The following is a 21449-nucleotide window of genomic DNA, read 5'->3' as shown; positions in this document are numbered from 1 at the left end:
CAAGTCTATGATAAAAAACATGTTCTAATTACATTTATTATCCAATCCTGAAACTAAAAGCTATAACCTTTAACTAAGTAAGGTTCTAAGACTCTAATAATTTTCCAGATATGATGATAAAAGAAAATAAGACTTTGCCTCTAGGAAGACCCAGATCCATCCCTGCACAGTATAAATCAGTATAAATCATTCTCTCCATGTTTCTCTGTAAAGGAGTACTCCAGAAGAAACAAAGGACTCTAAAGAATAATTAAAATATCAATAAAACAACTCATTTATTTTTACTCATTATGTACCAGCAAGGTACTTGGTCTGCTACACGCACTATGACAATTATTTTTCATATCACATGAGGAGGGTGCTATCACAAATTCCTTCTTGAGGACGATGAGGAAACTGATGTTTGGAGACATTGAGCATCTTCTCTAAAATGAGTGGGAATTAGGAATCCATGTAACCTCATTTTGAGACACAAACTCTTAACTATGACATTAGAGTCCTGAACGAGTAAACAGTGGTCTCAATCAGCTAAATACAACTGTCCCTATAGCCAAATGACACAGTGAAAGCACTGCTCCAGTGGCTAACTTCTACTGGCCATGAATCCTTAGGCAGAGGCTGTCGGTCACTTGGTGGGAATACACTAGAGGACACTGCTTTAAGAGGGTATTTAAAACAAGGTGCTCCAAGACTCCTCCAAATTCCCAAGGACACATTCTTCCTATTATTCCTTTTATAAACAATGTACATAGTTTCCAGGACAATGTTTGCAATCTACAATATGGGATAACCCCAATCTCCAACCCCAAAACTTCGAAAGTCCTTTAGTAGCTCTAATGAAGTAAAAAGTCTCAGAATCAGGATAACTGGGTTTTATTTCAAATTGTTCCTGTAACTCCTAGGATGTGTTGTGACATTGCTCACCACTCTGGGCCTCCATTTCCTCATCTGGAGAGGGTGCATTTATGCTAGATGAGTGGCATTCTAGGGGTTCAACAAAGCCAGCTCAGGGACTCTGTCCCTCTCAAAGACAACAGTCCAGGCCTACCTGCACTTTCAAATAAGATGTTCTTTGAGCCATCTTAGGACTTAAGTTATTTTAAAGCATAATACCCTAGAATAGATAATAATACCCTTTCAGTTTTAAAAATCTATAAATTCATCAAAGTTCTTATTTTGACCACTAACACATACCTCAATCTGACATTAAAGACTTTGCCCATAGTGATGGATATAAATGAGGTAATGTATTACAATGATAACTGGGTGTTTATACACAAACAATGAATCATAGAACAATACATCAAAAACCAATGAAGTACTGTATGGTTACTAACATAACATAATAAACAAACAAACAACCAAAAAAAAAGAAAAGAAAAGAAAAAGAAACAAATAAACAAACAAACAAAAAAAAAAACACATGGGAATTAAGCTCCTTACCATTGGTTTTAGAAAAATAAAAAAGACTTTGCCCAGAGTAATCAGCCTCATTTTACTTTTTGTATGTCTCCCTCCCACAGCTGTCAAGTCCATTGCTTGCTACCAGAACGCACATCTCAGATTGTTTAGTAGAGTGGGAGAGGCCATGGGTTCTGAGCAAGCAGACTTCACTCTCTGTCCCACTTATGATACTTACTGACTTAATATAATCTTCAATCCTGCAAAAAATAAATTAGTGTAATAGCCTTTAATGTTAGCATGTGTCATGGAGTTATTATTTGAGGGTACCATGCTTAAAGAGTCATGATTTCCTCCCTTAAGTCCCCCAAAAGACTTATGAGATATGAATTGGTATTATTTTGATTCTCTGATGCAGTGGGTAATGCTTGGAGAACTTGTGCATTTTGGGTGAGTATGTGAACAAATTCATAGCACAAGCTACTAACCATCATCTTTTATAGCCTCTCTAAGAATTATACACCCTGCCTCACAATACTTTCATGAGCATAAGGAAGTACCTGCGTGAGAATGTTTGGAAACACTAACCAAATATTCATGTTTATTTTCTATTCCTCTAAACTCCTGACTTCCTCCTGCCTCTGCCTATGCCACCTGTTGTCAAGAAATCCTTACTTCCTCCCCAGTGCCCCTTTCACCACTACCATCCTGGATATTTGTTATAATAAACATATAGGGTGCATATCAGCAATAATTCAATTGTCTTCCTAGTCATTTTTTAATTTCAGGTTGGTTCTGTCTCCTTATGTGGATGCTTAAGAATAGTTAATTTATTCTATTTTCACAAATTTCTAATGCTGTGCTGTGTACCCACAGGTCATTTAATTAAATTTAATTAAACCCACAAAACTGAATTCAGCCGAGGGAGGCAGCATTGAACCTTGGGCCCCAGGCAATGGTGGTGCAGATCCTGCGTCCAGAAATGAGAGATTGCCATTGTCAGAGCCTGGCTGCTATTCCTCCAGCATCCAGGCTCACATATCCACATATCCTGTTTACCATCTTTCAGCTCTCTCTTTCCTACTCCTAGACATGCTTTAACCAAACCCAAGAGCAGAGTCATACCTTGGACTTCCAGTGAAGTGTTGAATCACTTCCTTCAGATCTGCTTTATAATAATGCCTTCTTTTCCCAGTGATCCTGTGAAATACCATTGCTAAAAAAACTGTTCATAAAAAGTGAAGAATTACATTTATTCAGTGTCTAATTATTACCTAGACAGTGCATATTTCCATTCTACAGCATCTCCAAGAGTATGAGGGATACAGAAAGTTCTCTATCCATAAAGATGGAGACAGAATAAGAACTCCTGAAACAATAAGTGTGTGATATAATGTCCAACAGGAAAATTATCTGTATGCTCCACAGATTCCAAAGAAGATGAAATGAGCTAAAGCTTGACATAAGAATTTAGCAAATTCTAAATTTATGATGTTGAAAGTAAACAAGAAGGGGAACAGCATGAGCAAGGCATGAAGGAAGGAAAACATAATATTCATAGTCAAAATACATGGACTCTGACATCACACAAGCCCTCATTCTGAACCTTCCAGGGATGTAATTAACTGGAAGTTACACATTCTCTTTAAATCTCAGTTGCTTTTTTCAGAGTTGTCGTATTAAACATCATAAGCTCCTAACATTACAGTGTAGGTATTCATATTTACAAAGATTAAAATGTGACAAGATATTAACATAAATTGTAGTTCAAATATGTATTGAATGCTTTAGTGGTATCTCCTAAAACTTAGTCACATACACCCCTACTCACCCTTGTTAAAGGTGCTTTGAGTAGGTAAACCTAGCTGGTCTAGAGTTCAACTGGGAACAGGTCGTAAGAGCTATAATCTTACGGATCTATATTAAACTCCTGATTTTCCACACTACACTCACTTCTCACTTCTGAGAACATAGAATAGGCCAGATAACATCTCTGTGCCTCAGTTTTATTTTCTAAAAAATGGGAAGGTAGTGTAAAGATTAAATGATTTTATAAATGTAAAGATCAGCATTTCCATCTCTTTTCCTAGAATGAGGAGAAGGATACTGACCATAAACTATTTTAAAACAAATCCATTGCCTTGGCCTCAATGTTTTACATATGCTTCTAGTAAATGCTTTGAGATTTTATTAGATGTATACATATGCTTCTCCTAAATGCTCACTTTAATTTTTATAAATTACAAGAGGGAGACCATATCCCCTTGGGAAATATTTTGTGTGGGCAGATGGAGTGGTAGAAAATTTAAAAGGGAAGGACCACTCCCAACCATAAGCTCTACTGACCCTCTACTGACAGTTTAGGGCATGCTTTTCAGATGTCCCTCTGTATGTTTACGTATATTGAATGCATACAATCACTTATGTATTTTACTCTATATACATGTACCTAAAATAATAATATTCATGGAACTTCAATACTTTGTATGGACGTTATTTGTCAGCAGTTATAGATTTTCCTACATTTTAATTTCTACAGATTATTCTCCTTTATGGTTGTACCATGATTCATTAAACTGGTACATTTTTGCTTGACATTTATGCTTTTTTATAGCATTCTCCTTAAGCACAACGATGCAATGCATATCACTTCACAGAAATTTTTACTGACTGGTTTGAATATTTCTGCCCTAGAAAATTCCTAGAAATATCAACATCAAATCCAAAATATGTAAATGATGAACTTTGATGGATTCTGTAAAAAATCTTGAAGAATCTTTCATTCTCATCAATAGTGTTTGTTTGTTTTTTTTAGATTTTCTTTTTCTTTTTTTTTTCTTCCACACAACACCCAGTGTTCCATGCAATATGTGCCCTCCTTAATACCCACCACCTGGCTCACACAATCCCCCACCTCCTCCCCTCCAGAACCCTCAGTTTGTTTCTAAGAGTCCACAGTCTCTCATGGTTTGTCTCCCCCTCTAATTTACCCCAACTCATTTCTCTCTATCTCCCAAGGTCCTCTGTGTTATTCCTTATGCTTCACAAGTAGTGAAACTATATGATAATTGACTCTCTCTGCTTGACTTATTTCACTCAGCATAATCGCCTCCAGTCCCATCCATGTTGATACAAAAGTTGTGCATTCATCCTTTCTGATGGAGGCATCATACTCCATTGTATATATGGACCATATCATCTTTATCCATTTGTCTATTGAAGGGCATCTTGGTTCTTTCCACAGTTTGGCTACTGTGGCCATTGCTGCTATGAACATTGGGGTACAGATGGCCCTTCTTTTCACTACATCATTATCTTTGGGGTAAATACCCAGTAGTCCAATTGAAGGGTCACAGGGTAGCTCTATTTTTATTTCCTTAAGGAATCTCCACACTCTTTTCCAAAGTGGCTGTACCAACATGCATTTCCACCAACAGTATAAGAGGGTTCCCCTTTCTCCACATCCTTTCTGCACTTGTTGTTTCTTGTATTGTTGATTTTGGCCATTCTAACTCGTGTAAGGTGGTATCTTAATGTGGTTTTGAATTGAATCTCCGTGATGGCTAATGATGATGAGCATTTTTCCATCTGTCTGTTAGCCATTTGTATGTTTTCTTTGGAGAACCGTTTGTTCATATCTTCTGCCCATTTTTTGAAGTGATTATCTGTTTTGTGTGTGTTGCGTTTGAGGAGTTCTTTATAGGTATTGGATATCAGCCCTTTGTCTGTAGTGTCATTTCAGAAGATCTCCCATTCTGTGGGTTGCCTCTTTGTTTTGTTGAGTTTCCTTTTCCGTGCAGAAGCATTTAAAATCTGTCTTCGCAAATTACCAAAATTTAAGTGTCTGCCTAATGCAGGTCATGAGATTAACAACTCATGCTAACAACTAAGAGTGTGTTTGTATTTTAGGGATGTGCTTTTAGGAAGAGGAGGGAGAAAAATAGTGGGAAAAAATATACAGTGGGAAAAAAACAGTCTCTTCAATAAATGGTGCTGGGATAATTGGACAATTATGTACAGAAAAATGAAATTCAATCATTCTCTTACACCATACACAAAGAACTACAAGTTTTTACTTATTAGAGTTTCAACTTAGCAGATCCAAGTAAATCAGGACCTGCTTTGGAAACAAATCATCTAAGCACTTCATGGGAATTTTTTGATAGGGTCAGAGGTTCTAATGATTTTCAAAGAAAGATTTAAAACAGATATTCTGTGGTCAAATAATCTTTGACAAAACAGGAAAAAAAATATACAGAGGAGAATATAGGCAGTAACCTCTTCGATATCAGCCAGAGCAATTTCTTTCAAGATATGTTTCCAAAGGCAAAGGAAACAAAAGCGAACTTGGGACTTCATCAAAATCAAAAGCTTCTGCACAGCAAAGGAAACAGTCAAGAAAACAAAGAGGCAACCCACGGAATGGGAGAAGATATTTGCAAATGACAGTACAGACAAAAGGCTGATATCCAGGATCTATAAAGAACTTCTCAAACTCAACACACACAAAACAGATGATCATATCAAAAAATGGGCAGAAGATATGAACAGACACTTCTCCAATGAAGACATACAAATGGCTATCAGACACATGAAAAAATGTTCATCATCACTAGCCATCAGGGAGATTCAAATGAAAACCACATTGAGATACCACCTTACACCACTTAGAATGGCCAAAATTAGCAAGACAGGAAACAACATGTGTTGGGGAGGATGTGGAGAAAGAGGAACCCTCCTATACTGTTGGTGGGAATGCAAGTTGGTGCAGCCACTTTGGAGAACAGTGTGGAGATTCCTCAAGAAATTAAAAATAGAGCTTCCCTATGACCCTGCCATTGCACTACTGGGTATTTACCCCAAAGATACAGATGTAGTGAAAAGAAGGGCCATCTGTACCCCAATGTTTATAGCAGCAATGGCCACGGTAGCCAAACTATGGAAAGAACCAAGATGCCCTTCAACAGACGAATGGATAAGGAAGATGTGGTCCATAGACACTATGGAGTATGATGCCTCCATCAGAAAGGATGAATGCCCAACTTTTATATCAACATGGACAGGACTGGAAGAGATTATGCTGAGTGAAATAAGTCAAGCAGAGAGAGTCAATTATCATATGCTTTCACTTATTTGTGGAGCATAACAAATAGCATGGAAGACAAGGGGAGTTAGAGAGGAGAAGGGAGTTGAGAGAAATTGGAAGGGGAGGTGAAACATGAGAGACTATGGACTCTGAAAAACAATCTGAGGGTTTTGAAGGGTGGGGGGTGGGAGGTTGGGGAAACCAGGTGGTGGGTATTGGAGAGGGCACGGATTGCATAGAGCACTGGGTGTGGTGCAAAAACAATGAATACTGTTACGCTGAAAATAAATTAAAAATTAAAAAAAAATAAAACAGATATTCTAACTGTCCAAGGACTTAAATAGGAAACAAACCTTGTACATGGCAGAAGAATTCAAATTTCATCTAAATAGGAAATGTTTGTGGGGGGAGCCAGATAATCTATTTACAAATAATTTATGGAACTCTGCCCACCATTTGGCTGTATTTTGAGCTTAATTTGTAAACAGTTTCCAACTCACACCTTAGAAGAAACATCATTAATGAGAAGTTTTCCTTCACATACTGAATTTGAGCTAAAAGAGGGCATGGTGACATTTTCAAGTGGCACAGAATTTCAAAATGTGCAGACTTGCATCATTCCAAGTGTATGCCCTGGAGGCTGGTCTCTACTGACTGAGGAGCTAATCACCATACAAGTGAATTCTTATCTGACCCCTGCAGTGATCCTTTTATCCCAGGGGCAGTGCTTCACTGGATCCAGCCCAGGCTGATGCTCCACAAACACACCACCAGATCTAGGCATTATCATTAACCATTCAATTATCTGCTCCACAAGTAAGCTGTCTTCTTATAACAGAATGGCCATAGGGCAATCCATCTGCCTAATGACATAGATAAAGAAAAGTCAATATACTAGGCAAGTCCTGGGACCAAATTGTCCTCACTTAGCCTGGTGTCACCTTCATCTTTCAAGACTATTATTAAAATTGTGTCATATCCAACTGCAGAAGACTTGCTGTTATTAAAAAATGTACCTCAGCTAGAAAATATAAGGACCCAATTCTTTCTCACTCCATAACATTTAGTATTCCAAAATAACATGTGTTCCATTTAGAAATAATTGGGGTTATAGGCTTCATTCTTTTTCCAACTTCAATAGTGAAAAATATCAATATGCTACATTTGCAGCATGGTTCCCAGTGCCCACTGCAAATTTGTGTGTTAGATAACCTATTTATAAAAATAAAAGGGTGAGGGGAAATAATGTGATTAAACTTGAGCATAAGTAAAATTCTAGCTGTGCTTCTAACAACCACACTCATCTATATCTAATTGTTCTCTTCTGCAATGCCCCCTGAATAAAATGTTGTTCATCATACTTACTACTAACACAATTACATTTTTCACTCATGAGTAACTTGCTTATTAACCACCTGCTCCTCATGGGAATGTAAGTTCCATAAAAACACAACCTCTGTTCGTATTATTCAACACCTTATACCAAGCCCCCAGAACACTCTGACACTGTAAGCACTCAACAGAATTATTTGAATGAATGAAATAAGAATTTCCTACACTTAACTGACCTTGGAACCATCATTTTTCAGGTAATAAATTTTAAGACTATAGACTAGCAATAGAAAAAGCCCCATAGAAATGACAGTTAGGTCTTCCTAGTGCCACCCTCATACCCAGACTGTCAGTCTCCTCAACGATTGAGTTGTTTATTTTTCCTCCAAATATCTCTCACCCATATGTCACTATCTTTCAAATGCGACCTTTTCAATTGTAATTCCTGAGCCCATTACATCCCACTTTACATGATATCCATGTCAGGAATTACATCTGTAAAAATCAGATCATCAAGCAACTTTTCTCTGACACAAGAAGAATCAGGAAAGTACAAATACCTGAGAAGCAGAGCTCATGGGAGAGCTGAAGAGAAGAAAGTGAACCACAAAATAAGGATAGAATGCCTCAGGGACAATCTTCACATTGCAGCCAATGAACAGCTCTATGTTTGGGTGTTTCTATATCATGCTAGCAAAGACTATTGTGAAGTGGGATGAGGAGAGAAGGCAGAGTCTAAAAGACTTGCTATTGTTCCTTAACCCTTAGTCGGTCTCATTTTTTTATATCAATGGCATAAAGATCTATATATTAAAACTTATTACACTAAGAGAGATAAAGCATATAAAGCACTATCAAAAAGTATGGATATAGCCTTCAATAAGAGTTAGACCATTCCCCCACTTAAAGCCTGAGATTTTCACAGAACTGGAAGTCCATATAAGCTGCTCCATGCTTGGTTGGAGCCTGCTTAAGAGTATCTCCCTCTCCATCTGCCCCTTCCCCAAATCATGCATGCACACACATGCACTCTCTCTCTTAAAAAAATTAACAAAAAAGTTATAGTCCATATAAAGCAAAGTATCTGTGTACAACAGATCCAAATATTATTTATCTCATTAATTTTCCATGGTAAATATACTTCCATTTTCTTTTAAGTCTGAGAAATAATCAGATGGCATTTGACGGCATTCATGAGAGAATCTTGATGATGAGATCCTTTGCAAAGGAATATCTTAACATTCATTAAAATTATTCACAGATCAGCAAGACTCCATCTACTGAGAACATCAGACTGTCTTACATTTCACCTTTCACTTCTTATGCCCTCCAAGTTTGCTGTTGACAATTTATAATCTGTGTTCTTTTCATCTTCTCACATCAGTTACCCATAAGGCACAATTGTTGGCCCCAGCTTCCCTCTTCAAAACCCCCCTTTTATCTTAAACTAGAAATAATACTTACTCAATATTTTTCCTATCCTTACCACACATTATTTTGTCTGGATTCTGTTGAAATGTTTAATTCTCACCAGCACATGCAAACATGATCATTTTTGATAAACTAAGTGCTGTTAAATCATCTTCCATGCCTGGACATTGTGGGAAAAGTTTCCCTGTCTTGTGATTTGAGACAGTCATACTTAAATTAGGGTACACAGTCACCCCCAAGAATGTATACCATGCTCTGGCATTACTGTATGGTCAGTTAAGAAATAGATCCAGGTGACAAGTGAGTTTGAGAAAGGGGTATTTGTGAGAAGTAACACAGGTTGGAGTGTTATAGTCAGAGTTTCATAAAGTGTTGTGTCATAATGGAGAATGACCTGATCTTTCCCATGTGCACAGAGGAGCGTTGTTGCTTAAATCTGTCTCTACATGTGAGGCAAGGCTTTAGCAAATTTGACACCATATTTCTTAAAGGACAAAGGGTATCATTAACACTGCAGAATAATTTCTTATCTGTAGACATGAATATTCTAGGCAACTGTGTTTTATTTGAAAGAAAGTAGGACTGAAATCTGGAAGACCTGGATTTGAATATTCTACCTGTAATTGTAGATGTTTCACCTGAGGCAAGTGAATTAGTAAGCCTCTCTCATTATCTATTTGCTTTTCTGTAAAATGAGGACAGTAATATTGGAATTACCAACGTCGCACATGGATAAATCACCTGAGGTGAATATGCCTGACAAATAATAAAATGTTCATGTAACATAAATGTAGGTATCAAACCTCTAGAGCAAAACTTTTAGAACTTAATCATATGCCTTTTTGTTGAAGTTAAATAAAACAATGTTTACTGTTGTTTCTTCAAATGGCTCAAGTCTTGGTAAGGAAAAAGAAAAAAGTTTCCTTTATAGTAAAAAAACAAACAAAACAACAACAACAACAACAAAAAAACCCTGCAACTTGTAAGAACATTTTTTTTTAAAAGACCAAATTGAGAATAATTTCAAGATTTCTGGTTTATTTTTTGTGGAAAAAAAAACAAATAGAGGTTATGAATTAGTCTCTTCCTTTTGTTAGTGTCTGTCTTTGCTTTGGTACACTCATGGGGCTAAAATAAAGAAAAATCAGGAGTCATTCTTTTACTTCTCAACTGCTCACTCCACATATATCTACCTAAGATTTTCTATTCTCTTGTTGACTTTACCATAGGTGAAGAAAAAAAAAAAAGTCGCATGGAATAATTTCATTCAAGTAACATATGTATGGAAAATTTAGTAAAGTAGCATAAGACTCTGAAGAAAAAGATACTCTAGAGTAAACAAACTAGGGATTTATAGTTGTTCTTTCTATTCTTTTCCTGGATCTGTGAACACTGAAGCATTGACAAAGTACCTTAAAAGCTATCAACAGCACCTATCAAAGGGCCTAGACACTGTTAAGTGCTTCATCAGCGTTAGTAGGTGGAATTTTTTTTTTTTTACACTCATGGACCTGCAAAATTTTCCATTCTCTTTCACACTGTACGACAGATAGAATCCTCCCTATTAAATACACCATCCCCTCCTTGGCATTAGGAACAGACTAAGTTATCCTCCTCTTCAACAGACTCCTCATGGCATTTTTCACCTCTGTGTTCCTCACTGTGTAAATGATAGGATTCAACATGGGAGTGAGGATTGCAAAGAACACAGTCACCAACTTGTCCACAGGATAGGTGACTACAGGACGCATGTAGGTGAATATGCAAGGCACAAAAAAGAGTACAACTACAGTGAAGTGGGAGCCACACGTTGAGAGGTCTTTGTGCCAACCTTTGGAGCCATGGGATTTCAGGGAGCTCAGGATGACTATGTAGGAGAGGAGTAGCATGGAAAAAACGAGCAAGTACATGGCCCTACTGGTGGCTGCCACCACCATTTCCAGCATGTAGGTGTCACTGCAGGCAAGTTTCAGCAGAGGGAAGAGATCACACATGAAATGGTCAATCACATTGGGACCACAGAAGGGCAAGTTGACCATGAAAAGGATCTGCACGGTGGCATGCAGGATCCCCCCTATCTATGCCACCACCACCAGGAGGTGGCAGAGCCCCTGTTGCATGATGGTAATGTAGTGCAGGGGCTTGAAGATGGCTACATAGAGATCATAGGCCATGACAATGAGGAGGATGATCTCTGATCCTCCCAGGAAGTGTTCCATGAAGAGCTGAGTCAGGCAGCCACCCAAGGAGATGTTCTCCTCTGGTACAGCAGGTCGATGATCATTTGGGAGGTGGTCACAGAGGTGTAGGACACATCTATAAAGGACAAGTAAGTGAGAAAGAAATACATGGGAGCCGAAAGTGTGGGGCTGAGGGAGATGGTAATGACAATGAGCAGACTGGCCAGCACAGTATACAGAAAAATGAACAAAAAGAGCACAAAGAGTATTTTCTGCAAGTGTGGATTCTGCAAGAGAATAAATCCAGTCACATTGTTGGGAGGTGTGAGGCGATCCATTCAGGAAGTAACACCTTCCTGGGGCTTGAATTCCCTACAAAGGGATAAAGAGAGACACCTATTATCCATGAAAGGATTGTAGTCCGATTTCATACTACAAAAACAGGGACTAACTGTAGAGCATGCTCTGGGCACTCCTTACAATGACATTTGTTTCAATTCTTTCTTATACTCTCTACAATGCTTTCTATCTCCTCCAATACCTCATACTTGTGACCTGTAAACACCCATAGCACAACCTGGGATGTGTAAATTTACTGAGAAAACACTGGGCTATAAACATGACATTGGGTTTTTCCTGGTTCCCACCTTGCTATGTCATGTCAGTGTCCCATGCTTCTGAGCCCTCCTTCTCAGAAGCAAGAGGCTCAGGAGGAGGAGGGCTCAGAAGCATGGGACAATTTGACTCTCACATGTATTTTGTAAAGTAAGAGTTATTCCCTCTTCTGAGGGAATTTACATTCAAACCCTCAGCTGTGGAAAGAAAGACATGATCATAAGTGTCTTTCATAAGCAAGTGGTTTAAAACGGAGGATGTACAAGCCATTGGTGACATGCCTTCCCTGGTACCTACCATAACATATATAGTATTCCTGTGTTTCTTCACTGTGCCTACCACAGTGTCAGGCACAATGTCTACAGTGTCTGGTCCCTGTTAGGTAATGAATAAATGCTTGGTGAATTTTCACACTCCTGCATCTCCAGGACTAAGAATGCACTCACTTCCCCAGCCCATAAACTTGGATATCCAAGCTATTTTGTCCCCCAACTCTGTTTTTCCTCTCTACATTATGAGACAAATAAACTTCTGAAAAAAAAAAAAAAAAAAGCTCTATTCTAGTTTTATAGTTTCTAACACAATTTATAAGGTGAGTATGAAAATATCACTTGCTTCTAGGAAAGAATATGTTCTTTTTATTTTCTTTTATGTTCTTTATTTTATTTTCAAGATTATTAAAGTATTTGTTAATATTTTTTACTCTTCAACATGCTGTTCAACATACAATTTAACATAACTGCATTCAGTAAATGGACAGCTTCAGTAGAACAGGATAAAAACTCCTAGATGAGTGTTCATTACATGAAGATCTATCAAACAAAGGAAACCCTTATTTAAAAGTTTTAAAAATAGAAATTTAATCAGAGAACAGACAGAAATAGTCTGTTAGGTAAGATAGATAACATACTATCCATATACATACATATATACATACACACACACAAATACATAAAATCTATTATTTACTGTAAGCGCCCATTAAATGTTCACTTATTCAACAAACATTTACTGGATACTTCCTATGTATATAAACATATCTTTTTCCACAGAAGGTCATAAAAAGTGTCCCAGTTTAAACGCCTTTGGTAACCCTCCCCAACAATTTATTACCAAACGACAGCAGTGCAATCATTCATGAGATCCCTTCACTCCTCTGCATAGCTCCTATGTGCCTTCTCATGGCTTCTTTTCCCATCCTCCCATAGCATCTATCCTCCATCATTCCTGGTTGAAGGAGATTGCAATACTAATACAATGAGGAAATTTGGGGACATATAGTTTCCAAAGGAAACAGAGGAGAAAATGTAAATATAATGAAATGTATTTTTCAGGAAAATATTTATTTTCCTTGCAAAGATAAGTGAACAAAGAAGATTAATTTTTTAGTTATCCAAAATGAAAATCTACTCATGTGTGAAAACCAAGTACAGCAGCTTCATTGCATTCTCTTACTCTGAGGTGCACTCGCTCAACAGATCAGAAAAGAATATAGTGAAAATACAGTCAGAATAAGATGCAGTTAATGAGTGATTTAGAAATAGCTGTGAAGAAATAGAAATTATTTGGTTCTTTTGCTTTGACTCCACAATATTCTTTCTAGGAATGAGGCCCAAAGAAAAATATTTTTAAAAGAGAGAAATAATTATGCTCAGAATTATATGTTCATAAATAATTATGAACAGAAATAATTCTGTTCAACACAATTATGAGCTGTGGAAAACTAGAAACTGCATACAATGTCTAACATTAGAGAAGCAGACAAGTAAAATATAGTGCACCTCTTTGAATAATGTGTCATTTATAAGAGAGATGTTTTTAAAAATTGCACAATACCTGAGGAAAAGGACTATGTTGTAATAGTAGGTGGGGGAAAGTTTGGATGCAGATTTGAATATATAACATGATACTGATTAATTTATATATATATATGTATATATATGTGTGTGTGTATATATATATATATATACACACACACATATATATATCAGTAAGAAAAAAGAGCCCAAAAATGTTTTTACTCTAAATTGGTGGTATGGGGGTGCCTGGGTGGCTCAGTGGGTTAAAGCCTCTGCCTTCAGCTCAGGTTATGATCCCAGGGTCCTGGGATCGAGCCCTGCATCAGGCTCTCTGCTCAGCAGGGAGCCTGCTTCCTCCTCTCTCTCTGCCTGCCTCTCTGCCTACTTGTGATCTCTGTCAAATAAATAAATAAATAAATCTTTAAATAAATAAATAAATAAATAAATAAATAAAATTGGTGGTATGTAGTTGATTCTGTCTTTCGTGATGTTTGGCCTCCTGAAGAGATTTAACGCTCAGATCGGTGGAGTGTGAGACATGATAATATGATATGCTAGATGAATTTAAACCTGAGATTCTATAATTATATGATTTTCTGGGGGAAAACACTATCTCACCTATGGACTTGTCTAGCACAGCTTCATGGGCAGGATCCCAGGCAGCTGTTAGTTCACCAAGAAAGAAGTTAGGTTGTAAAATTGAAAATACCAACTCACCCAGCTCCATTAAGTGTCTTTGTTGATTGATAAATGGCACCTTTCTCTTGAGCCTCACAGGCACTACCACATACCCTGTTTGTAGGTGCATTCTGTGAAGTTTATTAGCTATGGCTACTTGGACCTCAGAAGGATGTCACTGTTACTACTAGATTTTGCCAACAACCCAACTATTTCATGTAACTTAACATCAGAGGAGAACTTTTAAAGTATTCATTTTTTTTTATTTCTTTTCAGCATAACAGAATTCATTGCTTATGCACCACACCTAGTGCTCCAAGTAATACGTGCCCTCCAAAATACCCACCACCTGGCTCCCCTTTTCTTTTAGTTGGTATGAAAACAAAACTCCAGGACAAGAGCGAAAAACGAAGTCAACCACTTATGAATTTATACGCTTGATAAAAATAAGCTTAATACAGAGTCTGCATATTTGGTATTACATAAATTAAATACTTAGGGGGATAACAATCTTACTTTTAAATTTTCATTATAATATTTTCTGCTTTTTGACTTGGTGATAATTTTTAAATATTGTTTAAAGATGTACAGTAAGTGATATTTATGAACCCCATTATAATATTGACACTTAAAACCAGTTAAAGCTTACTTCTTCGAAGTAGTTGTTACCTGGGCCAATTCTGAAATTAGATTAACATAATAATGAAAATAATTCCATTCTTGAATCAAATCACAGAGGATAAAATGCATTTATTTCAGTCATTTAAACTTACCCTCATAATATCCCTCTGAAAGAAAAGAGAAATAAGCATCTGAATTCACAATTCATCACAACGAATTATAAGACAGGAACTGAGAATGCTATTCACCAAAACAAAAGAAGAAGCCAGGCTTCTAAATCTTGGGTCAGGATACTTATCCCTAAAATTATTGTTTTACAACTAAAGTGTCATGACACGTTTATGCTGCCATCAACTGTGATTTATAATACAATTATATACTAAGAGAAATAAATATTAATTTTTGGAATGATTTTTAAACAAATTTAGTTCAATTCAATTCAGAAATATTCCTATATAGAACCACACTGACCCATGTTCAAATATGTTTCCTTACTAAAAGAAAAAGAAATTGTACATAAATCTGGATTGGCTCAAGAGAATGTGGTCACTGTGAGCAACACATGTCATGAAGAGAACAGTTTATGATAACTGAGACCAACTAAACCCAGGTTCATTAGGCACTTGAGAATTACAGTGCTATGATAATATTTGTGATGGCAGATGCCAAAGAAAGTTTGAATGAGGATGGAAACTTAAAAGCTACAAGGAATACACATTTTGCTGAAGTATTATCTCTTGAACTTGTATTCAAGTATTATGTCTTGAACTTGTCTTTCAACTCTTAAATGAAAGCCAGAGCCAGATGAGAGAATTAGCAGTATTTAAAAAGTCATCATACCTAACATCGGTAAGATTGCAATCCATTCATATTGTCCATTAAGTGGTCACCCAGCCTCTACTTAGCTACAGTGGTCTGTAATTGCATTACAGACTCTACACCTGTCTAATCTACCCCTCTCAAGGATAAAAGTTGCATGAAATGAAGGTAAATCTAAATCACTGAGACTTAGCCATGAAGGTAATTGTTCAAAAGATAACTTACTGGAGCTATCCCAGGAAAGTCTATTCCCAGAATATAAATCCAAGGACAGACTGGTTGGTAACCCTTGAGAGATAGCAACACAGAGTTTCAATCTTGAAGGGTAAACCAGAATGAAAGAAGAAAGAAGAAAGAAGAAATTAAGTATAGATCACATCATAGCTGGTGAGAAACTAGTTGAGGTATGATGTGATGTTTGATTGGATTGGGAACTAATTTCATAAAAATCAGATACCTGTCAAAGTGTTCTTCTTGTAGGTAGCTTCATACATTTCAGTAGGGAGAAGAACATGTTCTCAAAGTAGCAGAACTCATATTGTATTAGACTAATCCACAGACCCTTTCAGTCCAGGACATCTTCTAAATAGTTTATGAGTAATGGAAAAGTTGGAGGAGATGAGCTGTGATCTCATAACTCTTCTGATTTTACTTCTTCTAACTGAAGTAGAAGCAAATATAACAGTATTTATAACAAGAAAAATATTGGCATAAGCAGAATCAGAACTTGGAAACAGCTTCTAAATTACCTAACTAAACTACTGGTAGAAATAGGGAGAACTGGGTTGTGTCATGGAAAGGGATGATGGCATAGTGAGAAATAAGACCATGTCTCCTGATCATGAAGATAAGGTTTTTACTCTACATTTGCTTAACCATAATATGCTTGTTAAATATTTTCACATCATGCAATCAATTGATTTTTTTTCAATAAAATATATGGTATCCATGTGAGGTAGGAGGCTGGAACTTTCTGTCAAGAGAAAAAATTACAGGAGCACCAGGATGGCTCAGTTGTTTCAATGTCCAACTCTTGATTTGGGCTCAGGTCATGATCTTAGACTGAGTCGGGCATTGGGCTCCATGCTCGGTGTGGAGTCTCCTTGAGATTTTCTCTCTGCCTCTGCACCTCCCCCTGCCTACACGTTCTCATTCAAAAATAAATAAATAAAATACTTTTTAAAAAAAGATGTCATTAGCACATTTATGACATACATATACATTTTTATTTTGGTACAGACATTTTTTAACAGACTTTATTTTTAAAAAGAGCCAAAATTGGGTGCCTGGGTGTCTCAGTTTAAAGCTTCTACCTTCAGCTCAGGTCATGATCCCAGAGTTCTGGGATCCAGCCCCGCATCAGGGCTCTCAGCTCAGCTGGGAGCCTGCTTCCTCCTCTCTCTCTGCCTGCTTCTCTGCCCACCTGTGATTTCTGTCTGTCAAGTAAATAAATAAAATCTTTAAAAAAAATAAAGAACCAAAATTGATTCACAACAAAGTCATATAGTTTGTTTCACTAAGATACAGTTTTATCATCAACTGTAATGATTCCTGTTTTTCATATCCCTTATAAATGACCTCCTAAAGCAGTTTCCAGAGAGGATCCAGATTCAAGAAACTAAATGTAAAGTCAGCTTTTTAATTGTAAAAAATTTTTTTAAATATATTTTTTGTGTGCTTTGAGAAACACTTGCTTTTAATTGTACTAATAATTATTACTCTAATAAAGTGTCATATCCTATGGGGCATATAATAAAAAATATTGTTATAGACCAAATCATAATCAAATACCAGTCCAAACCCCCTATATAATGAAAAGATCACAGGATGGGGACTAAGAATATTTGGGCTCAAGGCTGACTTATATGTTGTAGGGTCTACTTATTTAAACCTTCTGGTTTTCCACTTTTTTCTGTAAAGTAAAATCAATAGAATTCAATTTTATAAGGTGTGACCATGTGAAAACACTTAAAATTTTTCACATCCTTTTAAAACCATTAGAAACCCCAATATAACTTTAAACATTAGGTGTACCAACTCTGTGCTAACAGGGTCTTAGCAAGTATCTTCTTTCAAAATTATATTCCACACTGTTCTATATGCCAGTAGGCAATACAGCTTTCTGAGTACCAATTGCTTATATACACGAGCCATTATACAACTCTGTAATTAGAAAGGCATGTTTTTAAGTTTTTTACAAACAAGAAAGGTTCTGATGAATTGCTGCCCCTTTTCCCCCTAATATTCTTTGAAATGGTTGAGAGATCATCAGATTTGGATGTAGAAAAAAGCAGATCCACACACTAGCTCTGTCTGACATTGGGCTACTTATTTAATGTTTTTGAATTTCATTTCCCTTCATCTGTAAAACAGCAATAATCATAATAATACCTATCCTGCACGGGATTTGTCTCACATGGGAGGTATGGGAAGTGCTTTAAAGTAATATAAAAACGTAAAGATCATGATAAAAATAAAATCTTTATATTGGGTCACTTATCATCCGAAATTGCATTCCTGTTTAATAACATTCTAATGGCATTTTTTACCTCTGTATTCCTGACTCTGTAGACGACAGGGTTTAACATGGGAGTAACAAGAGTATAGAATACAGCTATGGCTTTATCCATGGGAAAAGTAGCTACTGGTCGCAGATACATAAAAATACAGGGCACGAAATACAAGACAACTACTGTGATGTTGGACCCACAGGTAGAGAGGGCCTTTGTCCTCCCTGAAGAGCTGTGAGTCTTCAAGGAGCACAGGATGACCACATAGGATACCAGTAACATCACAAAGGTGATCACAGGGATTACCCCACCATTGGCAGCAACCAAGAGACCAACAAAGAAAGTGTCAGTGCAGGCAAGTTGTATCAGGGGAAAAAAGTCACACATGAAGTGATACATGATATTGGGGCTACAGAATGGGAGCCAGAAAGTAACCAGAATTCGTCCAATGGAGTGGAGAAAACCTACGGCCCAATACATGCCCACAAGGAGGCAACATATGTGGTGGTTCATGATGGACACATATACAGATGACCACATAGCAGTCATATACTATGACCACAAAGAGGACAATCTCTGAAGCTCCTAAGAAATGTTATATAAAGAGCTGTGTCATAGAGCCACTGCAGGAAACAGATTTTGAATCAAGAGAGAGCAGCTAGCAATTTAGGGATGGTGGAAGAGGAATAGCATGCATCTATGAAAGACAAGAAGGCCAGGAAGAAATACACTGGGGAGTCCAAAGCCTGGCTCCCAATGATAGTAACCACAACTAGTAGGTTGCCTGTGACAGTGACAACGGAGGTGATAAGTAACATCAGAAATAGAATTCTCTGCATTGGACGATCCTGGGTAAGTCCCATTAGAATGAATTTGGTCACATTCATCCTGTCTTCTTTCATTTCAATGCTGATGATAGATTCAGGAGTGCAGAATTAACCTGCAGAGACAAGATCTCCAAATTCAATTGATGAGAACTTTATATTTTGGGTTTTTAGACAAGACCAAAACAGTTCAGTAGTAAAAGTTATTTTTTTTTGTGGTGTGCCAAAGAGAAGAAACATCCATTTTCTATTCTATAAAAAGAGTGAATTTTTGAACTAACTCAGCTTCTTACAAGTTTCATCACCTGACAAATGGTCACTAAGGCTGTGCTAGAGGACATCCAGATACAGGGAACTAACTCACTGTAAAATTAACCTGATTATTTCTCAGATAATAAGAAATGTTAAGAACTATTTATTAAATATTTTTAAAAAACTATTTGTACAATTGTTGATTTAATATACAGTTTAAGTGTAATTCAGTCTTTTTTTTTATTTCTTTTCAGTGTAGCAGAATTCATTGTTTATGTACCACACCCAGTGTTGCATACAATACGTGCCCTCCATAATATCCACCACCAGGCTCACCCAACCTCCCAACCGCATCCCTTCAAAACCCTCAGATTGTTTTTCAGAGTCCATAGTCTCTCATGGTTTGTCTCCCCCTCTAATTTCCCCCAACTCCCTTCTCCTCTCCAGGTCCCTATGTCCTCCATGTTATTTCTTATGCTCTAAAAATAACTTAATTAATACGATAATTGATTCTCTCTGCTTGACTTATTTCACTCAGAATAATCGCCTCCAGTCCTGTCCATGTTGCTACAAAAGTTGGGTATTCATCCTTTCTGATGGAGGCATAATACTCCATAGTGTATATGGACCACATCTTCCTTATCCATTCATCCATTGAAGGGCATCTTGGTTCTTTCCACAGTTTGGCGACTGTGGCCATTGCTGTTATGAATATTGGAGTACATCTGTATTTTTGGGGTAAATACCCAATAGTGCAATTGCAGGGTCATAGGGAAGCTCTATTTTTAATTTCTTAAGGAGTTTCCACACTGTTTTCCGAAGTGGCTGCACCAACTTGCATTCCCACACAGTGAAAGAGGGTTCCCCTTTCTCTCCAACATCCTCTCCAACACATGTTGTTTACTATTTTGTTAATTTTGGCCATTCTAACTGGTGTAAGGTGGTATCTCAATGTGGTTTTGATTTGAATCTCCCTGATGGCTAGTGATGATGAACATTTTTTTTTCTTGTGTCTCTTAGCCATTTGTATGTCTTCATTGGAGAAGTGTCTGTTCATGTCTTCTGCCCACTTTTTTTTTTGACATGATTGTATGTTTTGTGTGTGTTGAGTTTGAGAAGTTCTTTATATATCCTGGATATCAGCCTTTTGTCTGTACTGTCATTTGTGAATATCTTCTTCCATTCCATGGATTGCCTCTTTGTTTTGTTGACTGTTCCTGTGCTGTGCAGAAGATTTTGATCTTGATGAGGTCCCAAAAATTCATTTTTGCTTTTGTTTCCTTTGTATTTGGTTACATATCTTGAAAGAAGTTGCTGTGGCTGATATCAAAGAGGTTACTGCCTATGATCTCCTCTAGGATTCTGATGGATTCCTCTCTCACATTGAGGTCTTTTATGCATTTTGAATTTATCTTTGTGTATGGTGTAAGACAATGGTCGAGTTTCATTCTTCTACATATAGCTGTTCAATTTTCCTAGCACCATTTATTGAAGAGACTGTCTTTTTTCCACTGTGTATTTTTTCCTGCTCTGTTGAAGATTATTTGGCCATAGTGTTGAGGGTCCATATCTGGGCTCTCTACTCTGTTCCACTGGTCTATGTGCCTGTTTTTTTGCCAGTACCATGCTGTCGTGGTGATCACAGCTTTGTAGTAAAGCTTGAAATCAAGCAACGTGATGCCCCCAGTTTTTTTCTTTTTCAACATTTCCTTAGCAATTCAGGGTCTCTTCTGATTCCATACAAATTTTAGGATTGTTTGCTCCAGCTCTTTGAAAAATGCCAGTGGAATTTTGATTGGAATGGCATTGAAAGTATAGCTTGCTCTTCGCAGTATATACATTTTAACAATGTTTATTTTTTCCAATCCATGAGCATGGAATGGTCTTCCATCTTTTTGTGT

General features: G+C 37.1%; 2 pseudogenes; both read right to left on the bottom strand.

Moving 5' to 3' along the window:
- Positions 1 to 10851: 10851 nt before the first annotated feature.
- LOC116859436 lies at positions 10852 to 11768 on the bottom strand (annotated as a pseudogene).
- Positions 11769 to 18454: 6686 nt separating this feature from the next.
- Positions 18455 to 19377, bottom strand: LOC116859323 (annotated as a pseudogene).
- Between the last annotated feature and the right edge of the window lie 2072 nt (positions 19378 to 21449).

This window comes from Lontra canadensis, unplaced genomic scaffold (assembly GCF_010015895.1).
Source record: "Lontra canadensis isolate GAN:19392208 unplaced genomic scaffold, GSC_riverotter_1.0 scaffold154, whole genome shotgun sequence".
Lineage (NCBI taxonomy): Eukaryota > Metazoa > Chordata > Mammalia > Carnivora > Mustelidae > Lontra > Lontra canadensis.
This window is presented reverse-complemented; position numbering and strand designations above follow the sequence as displayed.